Source organism: Choristoneura fumiferana, chromosome 3, assembly GCF_025370935.1.
Source record: "Choristoneura fumiferana chromosome 3, NRCan_CFum_1, whole genome shotgun sequence".
NCBI classification, from domain to species: domain Eukaryota; kingdom Metazoa; phylum Arthropoda; class Insecta; order Lepidoptera; family Tortricidae; genus Choristoneura; species Choristoneura fumiferana.
The window spans coordinates 19,900,996-19,915,006 of record NC_133474.1 but is presented as its reverse complement, the minus strand read 5'-3'; the positions used below and the strand labels follow the sequence as shown (position 1 = coordinate 19,915,006).

General features: G+C 35.5%; 1 protein-coding gene across 1 annotated transcript in view; it reads left to right on the top strand.

Moving 5' to 3' along the window:
* Positions 1-14,011, top strand: part of LOC141426885 (protein spire-like) — a gene marked incomplete at its 5' end in the record, with an annotated part of 250,088 nt that overhangs the window by 50,690 nt on the left and 185,387 nt on the right.

Below are 14,011 nucleotides of genomic sequence, written 5' to 3'. Positions count from 1 at the left end.
CATTTCAGTACTCGTATTGTAATCAATCGGTTTCCAAAACAAGCGATTGCGTGGATGGGAAAACGGTAGCGTCGTACTGGCCACTTTTGTACCGGAATAGATAACATGGGTGGGAAAAATACGTAGAATTCATAAACAATCATGTTTTTACGAGTTCATTGGAGTATGTAAACTTGACATGATTCACGGTTACATTAGACACATTTGCTACAGGATGTACCTATTATACTCCAACATTTAATTCACTGCAGTAGAATGATAGTTTCGGTGTTGTCAGTCTTTGATGATTTAGTTTACTACAACTACTGATTTATTTACTTCGAGTTTAGTTTACATGCGGCTTCATTACGTGAATCATTAGATTTCGCAGTGGAAATAAAATTCTGGGATTTTACTAATTTCCCGTGGGAATTCTCAAAAATGATATCATTGAGAATTCCACATTTTATCTCGATATCGTGAAAAAATTGGGATAAGAAGTAGCTTACGTGTTATTACAAATCTCCAGATATCTTAACACCAAATTTCATCCAAATCTGCCAGCAGTTTTGCGTAAATGAGTAGGTAACAAACATACATACATACTCACAAAATTTCGCACGCGTAAACTATTCGAGCTGCTAGTTGCAATTGGAAATTCCGGGGGATTCAATATTCCCGAAATTCCTGAAATTTCAAGATTTTATCCCGTGGGAATATCGGGATAAAAAGTACCCTATGTGTTATTTCAGACGTCCAGCTACCTACATACCAAATTTCATAACTCTAAGCCCAGCGGTTGTTATTTCAAGATTTTATCCCAATCCCGTCGGAATCAAAAAAAATATCTAGGGGTTATCAATTCCGACCAATTGACCTAGTCCCAAGGTAAGTTTAGCAAAGCTTGTGTTATAGGTACTATATAAGCAACGGATAAATATAATTAAATCAATATTGATACATAATACTCAAACTAAATACATATTAAACACCCGAGACCCGAGAACAAACATTCGTATTTTCCATACAAATATCTGCCCCGACACGGGATTCGAATCCGGGACTCAAGCTTCGTAGTCAGGTTCTCTAACCACTAGGCCATCTGGTCGTCTCGGAATATCGGGATAAAAAGTATCCTATGCTTTAATCCAGGTTATAAACTAACTTTTTGCCAAATTTCATCCATATCCGTCCAGCCGTTTCAGCGTGAAGAAGTAACAAACAATTAGTAGGATTAATAGGACATTAATAAGTAAATAATCAATATTTAAACATTTGCTAACCATTTTTTGACCATTTCCGATTGAGCTGAAACTAACCTAACTTAACCCTACTTACGTACAAGTACAACCTATGTACATCGGTGATCGATCATAATCTGGTACTTAGTGAAATTCTGGTGATCCAGCCAGAATTGTCTCCGCAGGACGAAACCTTCAACGATTAATGGTATCGATTTGAAACTTGGTACAAATATTATAGTTTAGATGATATAATACAGCCTAATAAGTACAGCCAACAAAAGTAGATACTGCCAGTCAAATCGAATAATAGGGTACTATATTATGAAAATATATAAAATATTTTTTTTTTAATATCATGTATTGCATAATATAATGTCCCAATGCTGGGCAAAAGCCTCCCCTCTTGACCTCCATTGCATCAGTTAAGTTATTAAAAAAAGTAAAACTAATTATCTTCATACTCCACTATTTTTTTGACTCTTAAACTCACTCTTTGTCGGACTCTAACTGCTTACTCCTCTATCTACTCAAAGGTTGACTGGTAGAGATCCCTTAATGGGATAAGTCCGCCTTTGTACAAGTATCTCAAAGTTTGTCAATTGTGTTTTCTTTCTTTTCTTTTATACAATAAAGAGTTTACATACATACCTACATACACTTCATAATAATGAATGTTATACAAAGTCCTTTCTTGGTCACCATGATTCTAGTGAAACTTTTGAGCCGACATTCGTAAATCAAATAGCTGCCTTTCGTTTTAATTTCACGCGAATTCGATAGAAGTAAAATCATTAGCAGTGGTCAATTACCCATTAATTTAGGCACTTTAACAGCAATTCAACTAATTAGGTTTTTTGCTCATAAAATTAAGAGTCATTTTTCATGTTCCACAGTAAAAACTACTCTACAACATGTTTATGATAGAACGGTAGATTCATTATCGATGTTGACGGGATCCAATGTGAAATTGTGTGAGTACAGGAAAATTTGTGTGGGTTTTGTATATATATACTAGAATAGATATAATTATACAAGCAGCAAGAATAATAGGGAAGATGACACCATAAAATACCAAATAATTCCATGACGATGAAATTGATTTTTTATGCATAAAGCGATTAATCATGACGCAAAACGCTTTGGGCTTATTCACTAATACCCCTAATTTTCAGATTACCATGTGCTAACCCAACCTAACCTAACCTAAATGTCAAATTGTCCCATTCTTAAAATGAACGAAATTCATTACGTTCTCTAAATACCTAAAGATTGAAATGCACAATTCCTTCAAATACCAAATGACCGAAATGACAAAATATTAAAATAACTCAAACCGAAAACACCTAAATGGCAAGATGCCAAATTTTTTTGGGTCAAAGATACCGCAGAAAAAGGAAGATTCATCTTATCTATGTAAAAAATTACAATCTCAGTGTACCTAATACAAATTTAGGTAATTTGACATTTGGTTGTTTTAAGCATAATGTTGTTTTGCCATTGTTTTGAAGTTTAGGCATTATGAGACTAAGGTATTTTGAAATTCGGCCATATTAAGTTTCTGGTGTTTTAAAAAAAAAATAGGCATTCTGCAATTTAGGTAATTTGAGACCAAGATGTTTTGAGATCTGGGAATATTGATAAAGAGGTAAAATAACATTAAGTTGGTAGTTATAAGCCCAAAGCAAAAAAAAACCTCGTATCTACCACTGTACCGTGTACCTATTCGTATTCAGCGTAGTTTTTCACTTTAAAATATAACCTAGGCCCTATCCTCGTAATGTCCAAAGCACTAAATTAGTAGGTAGGTACAGTGGCCTACATTAATATCTGCCACAGCGGAGCGTGCAAAAATATCTGACACATCCTACCGGCCCTAGAAATAGTCGTATCAGATATTTATGCACGCTTGGTTGTGTCAGATATTGGTGCTGGTGACTGTACATAGGTACATCAAAGCAATTTCAACTTTTATTTATTGAAAATAAGTTCCAGTCCACTTTGCCGCGGGCCTTCACATGCGAGCCTGACGCCACGTGACCAGTTCCTAAATACACGTGTTAGATCATAATCGATCTAATTTAAAAGTGTAAATTTTGTTTACGCAGATTTATTTGAATACCATTCGTCCATTTACCTTGGAGTTATCGACGGGTATGTAGATCTGACGACCTTGACCAGACTGCTCCTAAAGTGAAATAACGGTCCGCATAAAACAAATGAACACCGGCGAATGTGTCATTTGTGTTTTACGAATTACCGGTATTTTTAACACCTTTTTAAAGTACACGTACAAAAGTATCTGTGCCTATTAAATAGATATAGGTAGGTATATAGTGCCACGAGAGTTGAAGTGAATGATTACACACACAGCAGGATTGTGACATTTACTCATTTCATTCATTCTCCTTTTGTGCAATCAGTTATTTAATCGTCTTCGGTTGAAACCCTCGCATAATTGGAATTGAACTTCACAAGGTAAGTTCGTTTAATTCCTAATTATAGCTGTGTATGTAATCATTCACTTCAACTCTCGTGGCGCTACCTATACTAACTGCTTAATTGGGTAGTTTCCTGGGTAAAAAAAAACCATTTAGTCAACGAAAATACAAACTGAAACATGGATACACACAAAAAACCGAGAAAAAGAGACCAGCGCTGGGAATCGAACCCAGGTCCTCAGCATTCCGTGCTGCGTGCCATATTCCTACACCACCACTGGACCAACACAACACACAACAACAATCTGGACAATTTAGTATTTAGAAAATATTGGTCACATAGTAGTGGTAAGAGAACCTGACTACGAACGAAGCTTGAGGTCCTGGGTTCGATTCCCGGCCGGGGCAGATATTTTGTTTGAATAATACGAATGTTTGATCTCGGGTTTTGGATGTTTAATATGTATTTAAGTATGTATTTATCTAAGTGTATGTATTTATCTAAATATGTTTATCCATTGCCTAGTATCCATAATACCTAAAAGCTTTGCTTAGTTTGGCACTAGGCTAGGTCAGTTGGTGTCAAGTGTCCCATGATTTTTTTTCTTACAGTTAGAGTGAATTTGTTTACATTATTTTGTACAATTATCAGTTTACGTACATAAAAAAGAACTAACCTAAGCTCTGAGCGGCCGAAAAGTGTTTTTTTATTTTTATTTGTAGTCTATAGAAGAACTTCGTGTAAGTATGTTTGTGACAGTTAGGCGGACATTTCCAAGCATATTAGAGAAAAGATATTTTCACGTTCTTATTCAAAAGTCATTAGATCTTACCGTCCTACAGATAAAAAGAAACAAAAAAATTTTTTTGTCTGTAGGTATCTGACAAAGAGAAATGTCAAAGTGACAGATAATAACAAACGAATGTTAATTTAACTTAAGTTTAACATGCTTGTGAATAAAAATACTAAAATACTAAGCGATACCTTTTCGATAAACAATTTTTTTAAAGGTTGAGATTTAAGAATGACGCCGCCGTGGAAGTTTTTAATGAGAAATATACATATTATATTGTGTTGTCGTAACATAATTATATTTTAATCAGTGTTCTTGATTATTTAATAATCCAAAACACGATAGGTACACTGTCTCTCCTTTTTTAATTAATTTAAGTAATTGTATATGCTCGATCGAAAAAACGAATAATAAATAAGTCATGGTCTGTTTTAAGTTATCCTTTGATAAACCCTTTCTCCCAAAAAGTATATCAATATAGTTAAGTACAGTCGCCAGCACCAGTATCTGACACAAAAAAGCATGCATATCTGATACGACTAGTGATGTAACGAAAGACATTTTTTGAACATTCGCGAATGTGAATGCGAATGCGAATATCTGCTACCGACATTCGCGAATGCGAATGTGAATATTCAGTTTTTCGTTTTGGTGCCAAATTGTCTATGGCAGTCTCGTTCGAACGAAGTGCGTTCCGTTTGTACTTTGTTCCGAGAATTACCCAGTTTATACGAACGCATCGCAAAGTAAATAAATAAATCATACTACATGATTAAGGTGATGACTGATAATGTGATTACGAGATTAAGTTATTTTTTTGTATAAAAAACATAAGAAATAATGTATTATGATTTGATCAACCTATCTATTATCTAATAATTGTATTTTTTTCTGATATTGATATTCGCAAAATTCGCAGAACTTTTGCGAATGCGAATGCGAATATGCAAAAATATGCGAATATTCGTTACGTCACTAGCTAGATACGACTCTTATTTTTAGGACCGTTAAGTACGTGGCAGATTTTTTTATGCTTCGCTGTGGCAGACTGCAAGTGACTAGATAAAAATATTGAGTACCTACTCGTATACAGTCAGATTGACTGACGCGTCAAAACACAAAACGTCAGATAAATGTGTAGTTTGCTTTAAGAAGGTCTTTTCAAAACCAAAATACATACTTAGTTTATAGTTCCGTTTTATTTTTTCTTATTGTGTATTCTTAGTTTCGATAAATAAAAATCTACTAATATGATGCTCTACATTTCAACTGTTCCAAGTCACGCCCAATGTCTTTTTTAACACCGATGCTTGTTTGTGTTTACTCTTTATTGTACACAAGAGTTTACCCGCGGCTTTGCACTCGTAAACTACTTATTCGATCTGGTAGTTACAATTGAAATTCCGGGATTTTACAAAATTCCCCAGGCAATCCCCAAAATTTTAAAAGTTTTGTTAAGAACAGCTGTCCACAATATCAAGACTATACCCAGCAGATCAAATTTCAAAATTTTATTCCCATTCCGTGGGAATATCGGGATAAAAAGTAGCTTATGTTTTGTGTTATTCCAGACGTCCAGCAGCTACTTACATACCAAATTTCATCCAAATCCGTCCAGCCGTTTTAGCGTGAAGGAGTAACCAACACACACGCACACATACACACAAACTTTCGCATTTATAATATTACATAGTAGGATAAGCCACTTAAGCCTATTATAATTAAAGCCAAATGCATAGTAACCGTTACAGAAAAATTATGTATGCAAGGAGGTCACACAACAAAATATATGAAGGCTTTCATAGTCATCACAGTAAATACTTATGTTTTAAAACATGTTCTGGGAAAACGGTGTGGGGTTTTAAACTTAGTGCCTTTTATTTAAAGTTGCAGTGACGTCAAAGCTGGTGATGCAGGACAAAAGATCACAACAGAACACAACCAACTAACTTAAAAAATTTGAAAACGCCCAACGTTTCAAAACACGTTTTTATTTCAAAGTTCAATATCTCAAACATGTTTGAACAGATTTTAATTAAACATAGCTAAAGAATCACTGTAAGAAGATTGGCTTTCACGTATTTTTTTCGATTCAGTGATTTGTTAGCGAAATATTCAACTTTAAAGTGCAAGTTTTCATTAAAATCGAGCGTCCCCCCCTCTAAAATCTAAACCAGTGGGTGGAAAAAATTGAAAAAATTTCAGGATGGTTGTAAGTATATCAAACTTACAAGGAAAACTATAACGGCTAAGTTTGCTTGAGAATTATCAGTAATTTAAGAGTAAATAGCAACTTGGAAGATTCCGTACATAATACGAAATCCTTAGAAAAATATTACTTAATGTTTTCGTAATGGCTACGGAAGCCTATTTTGGGCGTGTCCGACACGCTCTTGGCGGTTTTATTCTCTAGGGATTAAAGTAAATTATTTTTAATTTACGTTGGAAACCCCTAAACAGCCAACACGGTGTTTGTGAATGCCGGATTTTTAGGGAGGGCGTTTCCACCTATAATTTCCACTTATAACCTCAAAATGACAACTGTGCAAAAATATAAAAAAACACGATTGAATTTCGTGAAACAAGTAATGATTACGAATATGAATCTCTTCAATTATATTAAGGATTAATTCATTTCATTATGCGTGCGTAGTCCAATTAGTTTTCAATTTTTAAAACTGTTGGCTAAATGTGCAAGCTTTTAAAGCATCACTTCATAATCAATATAAGAAAAGAAAAAACTGCGCTACAAATTTTATTTTGCTAAGTATTTGAATTTCGAACAGATGGCCTGTCCATTAGTCGAGCGTAAGTTTTTAAAAAGTAATATTGTAATTTTAAACAGAACATAGTTTATTTCATCGCATTCAAAGTAAAAAGTAAAAATAAAAACCATAATGCCAATCGAACCATAGCCACCCTTGCTCTGCTCAGGTAGCTAAACATCTCTTGTCATTATGGCTTGTTTAATCCCTTGTTGAACAATTTCTATTGCATTGAATTGTATTGTATTTAGTGTCAAACGTTTATTTACAGTCAACTTTGCTAAATTATACTTACTTTTGACTCCCGTTAGCCTCAACAAACGGCTCAGTTTAATTACCTAAAGACTACTGTCCTGACCCGTAGAGGCTTGTAGTTAAGTTCATGATGACTTGGCTGTTCTGATTAGGATGGGTTTTACGCTTCTCGCGTATTTTTAAATCCTTTATATTAGCTCACTTGATTTGAACTAAACTGACAAGTGGAAAAAAATATTTTGCAGCTTCTAAATTATCCGAGCGTCTTCATTAAAACTATGTGTAAAGCTCCGATGACATACCAAAGTGTGTGAAAAATTTGTGCACGAGAATTGATTTGATGCCCCTTATTGTTGTACTAATGTTAGTTTACCAAAATTCTGCAATGACGGTATTGTCCTGTCAGAATATAATACATTCTCGTGTGCACGTTTTCCTCAAAGGAAAAACAGGTACCTACCTACCATTACTAGTACCTGCACAAGCTTGCATTAATTATCCGAAGAGATACGCAACCAGTCGTGACAAAAAAGAGTGCGAAATGTAAGACATGCGTAACAGAGAATACAAATTAGAACTTTAATACATAACAGCTGGTTTTAAAGCGCCCATACAATGCTACAGGTTAAATTTAGTTAGGTTATATTAACGATTTTATTTGCTTACTTAGTCGGCCCGATATTCTACCGATTGACGAAGAATAGCATTTTTGAATCCCAGTATATTTTGATGATGAAATGAATATTTGGTATGTACTTACTAGATCGAGAACTATAAGGTACTTACTTACTACACACACACACACGCGCACGCACGCACGCACGCACGCACGCACCCACGCGCACGCACGCACGCACGCACGCACACAACGCACGCACGCACACACACACACACACACACACACACACACACACACACACACACACACACACACACACACACACACACCGCTTCCGCTTACCGCTTCGGAGCCACTTTTAGCAATTTTTTTGCAAAGTTAAAGTTTGGCAAAACGGTACAATAGTGACAGATTGCTAGCCTGTCGCCTACGGTTTTAACCTATATCCTCAATCGCCTCTTACGATATCGCGGAAGAAATGGAGTGGTGTAATTCTAACCCGAAACCACACTTAGGGTACCTACTACTGTCTCATAGAACTATAAGTGTATATTTCTATACATATACTATGCATGCTTCTCAGTTCCCTAGCTCTTTATTAATTACTACAACCTCGTTTAATTAGCGCCAGCTTATTTGGTATAAATTGTCCCGCCCATCATATTTATTTAATATTAGTTCATTTCAGTGTTGTAAGTAATAAATTAATATAGTATACTACTACATGAATTATTAAAACTATATTATATATTTACATATTATATATTTATTTTCCCAGCAGTGGGACACTATAATACTTATTTAGACCTATAATTATTTCATCATCATCATCCAGCCTATAAACGTCCCACTGCTGGGCACAGGCCTCCTCTCAGAACAAGAGGGCTTGGGCCATAGTTCCCACGCGGGCCCAGTGCGGATTGGGAACTTCGCACACACCATTGAATTGCTTCGCAGGTTTGTGCAGGTTTCCTCACGATGTTTTCCTTCACCGCAAAGCTCGTGGTAAATTTCAAATGTAATTCCGCACATGAATTTCGAAAAACTCAGAGGTGCGAGCCGGGGTTTGAATCCACGACCCTCAGCTTGAGAGGCGATAGGTCAAACCACAATGCCACCACGGCTTGCTATAATTATTTATTATATATTATTTAGACTTCTAACAGCTCAGTCCCAGAATTTGTATAAAAACAAAAACTGACGCTATTTTTTATCGCGGTCGCTAGCCGCCACAAAAACCTCCACGCTATATCACGGAGGAAAATAAAAAGATATAGTTTAGGATGTTGCCGTGCTGAGTTCCTTGTCACTTTAATTATTAGTTAATTTATAGAACATAATACAGCGGGCACGGACAGCGATAAACGTCTTACTATTAAAAGTTTATCCCTGCGTGGCAAAGGCAAATGAAATGTCAAAATGACGAGAAATATGTTAAGTTAAGGTACAAATTTGCTTTTGCTGACTTTACTTTTGTTGGCTGTACTTGCGTTGTCACTCGAACTACATATTCGTAGTTCAGTACCAAGTTTCAAGCCGATGCCATTAAGAGTTGAAAAGTTCGTTAATCGCCACACCCACTGTGAATTTTAACCACGTCATCCGTCCATCTCGTTGGTGGAAGACTTGCGCTTGCCGACCCACGGTCTCCATTCGAGAACTTAAACGTTTGAAAGATTATTAATTTGTTTATTAATAGTAATGTGTTGTTCCCAGGGTATTCGAAAAAGTCCGACAATACTTCGGGGCGCAAAGCGAGTCTATACCAATGTCATTTGTGCTCGGATTCTACGTGAGCCTCATCGTGAAACGATGGTGGGAACAGTACAAACTGCTACCTTGGCCGGACACTTTGGCCCTCTTCATATCAGCTGGGATCCCAGGAGCGGTTAGTAAAGTAATACAATTTTTTTAATAGGACTTAGCTCTGCGAATGTGTTATTCGTTAGAGATTAATGGTTGATGAGGATTATCCTGCCTGCACACCCGTCACTTTTGTATCGACAGGAGCGCTAGGTAGAGCCCAAAGTAAGAGGGAGGGCTATCGCAACTAAAGCCCGACCAGAAATATATGACTCTTCGCCATGTTGCGGAATTTTATTGGAACTAATTTCTTTGTCAGTGTCACCGTGGCGGTTTCTTTGAACAATAACAAAAAATGCCCGCAGTAGTCAACAACGGATCATTGCAAATAATGTTTAACTATTTCACTACAAAACCTTTGCAAATTAACATCAGAGCTAATAGGTAAACGTTGTAGACAAGCCAAGATGTCATTGTTCCGACTATACTGAACTGTTGCCATATAAATAAGAACAATAGCGCCCTCTTGACAATAGTCGTATATTTTTGGTTAACCTTTACTTATAGAACAATTCATACCTAAAGTAACTAAGAATAGTTTGAATTACCCCACAAAAACCCTACAGATGTAGTTATTGCTACTTTTGTCGAAAACTCTGTTAGATAATGATATAATATGTTTCTGATAAGGTTCGGGGGCCCTTTATGTCCACGGGCTCTGAGCTGCAGCCCAAAAAGCCTTATGTAGATAAGTTAAGCCCTTATTAGATACTAGCCTGTTATCCGCGACTCCGTCCGCATAGAATTCGTTTATCGCTCCCCCGCGGGAACTATTCCATTTCCCGGGATAAAAACTATTCTATGTCCTTCTCCGTAACTCAAACTATCCGTGTACCGAATTTCATCTAAATCGGTGGAGTAACAAACAGACTTATAAACTTTCGCATTTATAATTCTAGTGAGATTGTAGAACCGAATACTGCAACTATGGGGCAATTCCAACAATCCCTAATGTCACCTAAGTTAGTAAAAATAGTTTGAATTGCCTCAAAGCTGCAATACCCTACAGTTAACTCCCTCTACCCTTAGAATACTGCAACTGTGGTGGAATTCCAACTAGACACCCTTAAAACCACCCAAGTTACTAAAAATAAGTAAGTACTTTTAATGTCCCACCCTAAAGATGAAACATAATCTTTGTACTGTACTGTACCTATAGATGATTGAATTTTGTTTTTGTTCTTGTTCGTTAATAAATTGAAAGCTTGAAAATTGATTATACATAATTACGGTACAAATGCTACAAAGACGATGGATGTACGGGCGTGTTGCTATTTGGTTTGTATTTACGTCTTAACTTTTAAATTGTGTCTTTTTTCATCAGTGTTCTTTTATTTAAGACAACAAATTAAACTAATTGCCGGTTGGAAAAAACTGCTGACTTTAAACACTATTTCGTCTGACCTTTGTATTAAATCATATGCGTAATTGACCAATAAAGCAGATGATATTTTTAATTTATAAAAAACATGAAATTTACCAACAAATGATGGTAAAAAATATGCACGTAAATGGTATTGTTATTAGACAGATATGTCTGAGAGCTGTATTCGAGAAGGTCCAAGTAATTTAAAGCAGAAGACGAACTTTATGCTTCTCTGTCTGTATATTGTATAATAGGTAAACTAATTTACATATTTAGACAGAGCGTTAGGACAACTTACTTACCTACTTATTACTCCATTGTCATAAACACTTAGTAAGCTTCTGTTAACTTACATACGTTTATCTTCATCTGTTTCTGAAAACTGAACAAGCATGCAAACTGAAAAGTCAAGTGCGAGTATGACTTGAGCACTAAGCGTTCTGTACGTAGGTACCTACAGTTATAAGCAAGTAAAATTAAAGTTGTACGCGGTTCTCTACAAATAAAAAAAAGGAAAAGCAAAGAAGCAAATGATTGACCTCTCATAAATCGATAAAAGGTCGCCCCGTAATATAATGAAACGAAATAGTTAAAAAAAATCTACTCTCATATTTTTAAAAATCATGACATCTCTGGACTATTCCTGAGATATGATATCCCATCAAAACATAAATAAATAGATCTTTAATTCTGCGATAAACTAGTGGAGAGAGAGTTTTCGGCAGCAGTGGGAACAGCTAGCGATATCTCTAGGTTGTTTCTTGAGCTAGAAAATAGTCTATAGCGAATTGCGGTGGACTAATGCCTTAAGGTGCTAGTGCACTTAGTGAGTATGCTCAGTTTCTATATATTATACAATCATCAATCAATCATTTATTTATTTCTGAGAATATGGTACAATATAAGTTAGTAAAAAGTGTTAGTTCAGCATATTCTGCGTCATCGGCGTAGAAATATTTTACAGTTTATATTCTATCTTACAATAAATAAATAAAAAACATTATTAATAATAAACAGAAAGAAAGAAGAGAGGAAAAAAAATACATTATTTTGTTTATCTATAAAATAAAATACAATTTGCCTAAATTAATTGTTACTTATTTAAAAATTCATCAACTGAATAAAAGCACTTATCAAGCAACCACTTAAACATTCTCTTTTCAAATTGGTGTGTTTGTACCATCTTAAAATCCTCAGGTATTCTGTTATACAACTTTATAGCCATGCAGTATACGTTCATGCCAAACATTTTAAGTTTTTTCTAGGCTGATGCAATTTTAGCGGTCTCCTGCTAGGTCTGTTAATTTTATTAATTATCTGGTCATGCAGTGGAAAAAACTGTGGGTACTTTTTGACAAATTTAGTTATTTCAAATATGAAAAGACATGGCAATGGAGAATGTTAAGTTCCTGAAATATTGGTTTACAATGTGCAAGATATTGGGCTCCATATACAGCTCTAATACATTTTTTTTGTGTTACAAATGCTCTTTGGGCATCCGCACTGTTACCCCAAATGATAAGCCCATATCGTAGTATGGAAGAGACATACCCATGATATGCAGATAACGTAGCTTCTCTTGAAGCTACGGACCTTAGGCGTCGTAATGCAAACACGAATCTGTCTAGTTTAGAACATACATTTTCAATATGCGCCCTCCAATTGAGATGTTCGTCAAGGGTAACACCAAGGAAAGTGGCCGTGTCCACAAGCTGAACGGGAGAATTATTAATATGGACATTAATATTTATCCGGGCAGCATTACGAGTTTGGAACAAGATCATTTTAGTTTATCAAAATTTAGTTTTAGCTTATTATTTTCCAGCCATTCTATGGCCTTATGTAGCTCATTCGTAGCTTCAAATTCTAGGTCACATTTATGTTCACTCCTAATAATTAGCGTAGCATCATCCGCAAAACAAAATACATGAATGCTTAAGAACTTTTGGCATGTCATTGATATATGCCAAAAATAAGAGGGGACCCAAAACGCTACCTTGTGGTACGCCATAAATATTAGTTTGCGTTGAAGATGTATACGTGTTTCTCTTATTGTTAACTATCTTTGTAAGCTCTGTATACTGTTTTCGCCCAGTCAAGTAACTTTTTATCCACTCATTAGCTTTTCCTCTAATCCCATATCTTTCTAATTTCGAGAGTAAAATATTATGAGAAACACAATCAAAAGCTTTACTCATATCTAAGAGAATTGCTAACACGGACTGTTTATTGTTGAGTGATTCAGTAATATATTTAATCAGGGAGAAACAAGCAAGAGATGTCGAGCTATCTTTTCTAAAACCATATTGGTGCGGATGTATAACATTTGTTTTATCAAAGAAGCCATTAATTTGACTATACATAGCTTTTTCGAATATCTTCGAAAGTATAGGTATCAATGCGATAGGGCGGTAGTTATTAAGTATACTTGGGTCACCCTTTTTGAAGAGTGGTTTAACAATTATCAGCTTTAATCGATCAGGAAAGCAGCCCTGTTCAAATGACAAATTGACCAGATAACTGAGAGGTGCTGCAATTTGAGGTGCGCACTGTTTTATTATTTTGGTCGGAAGTTGGTCGTAACCAGTTGATTTAGTGTCTTTTAAGGACTTTATTATTTTCACAATATCAGACGGATCTAAAGGTGAGAGAAAGATGCTACCACGTACTGATCCTATGTGTGCATTT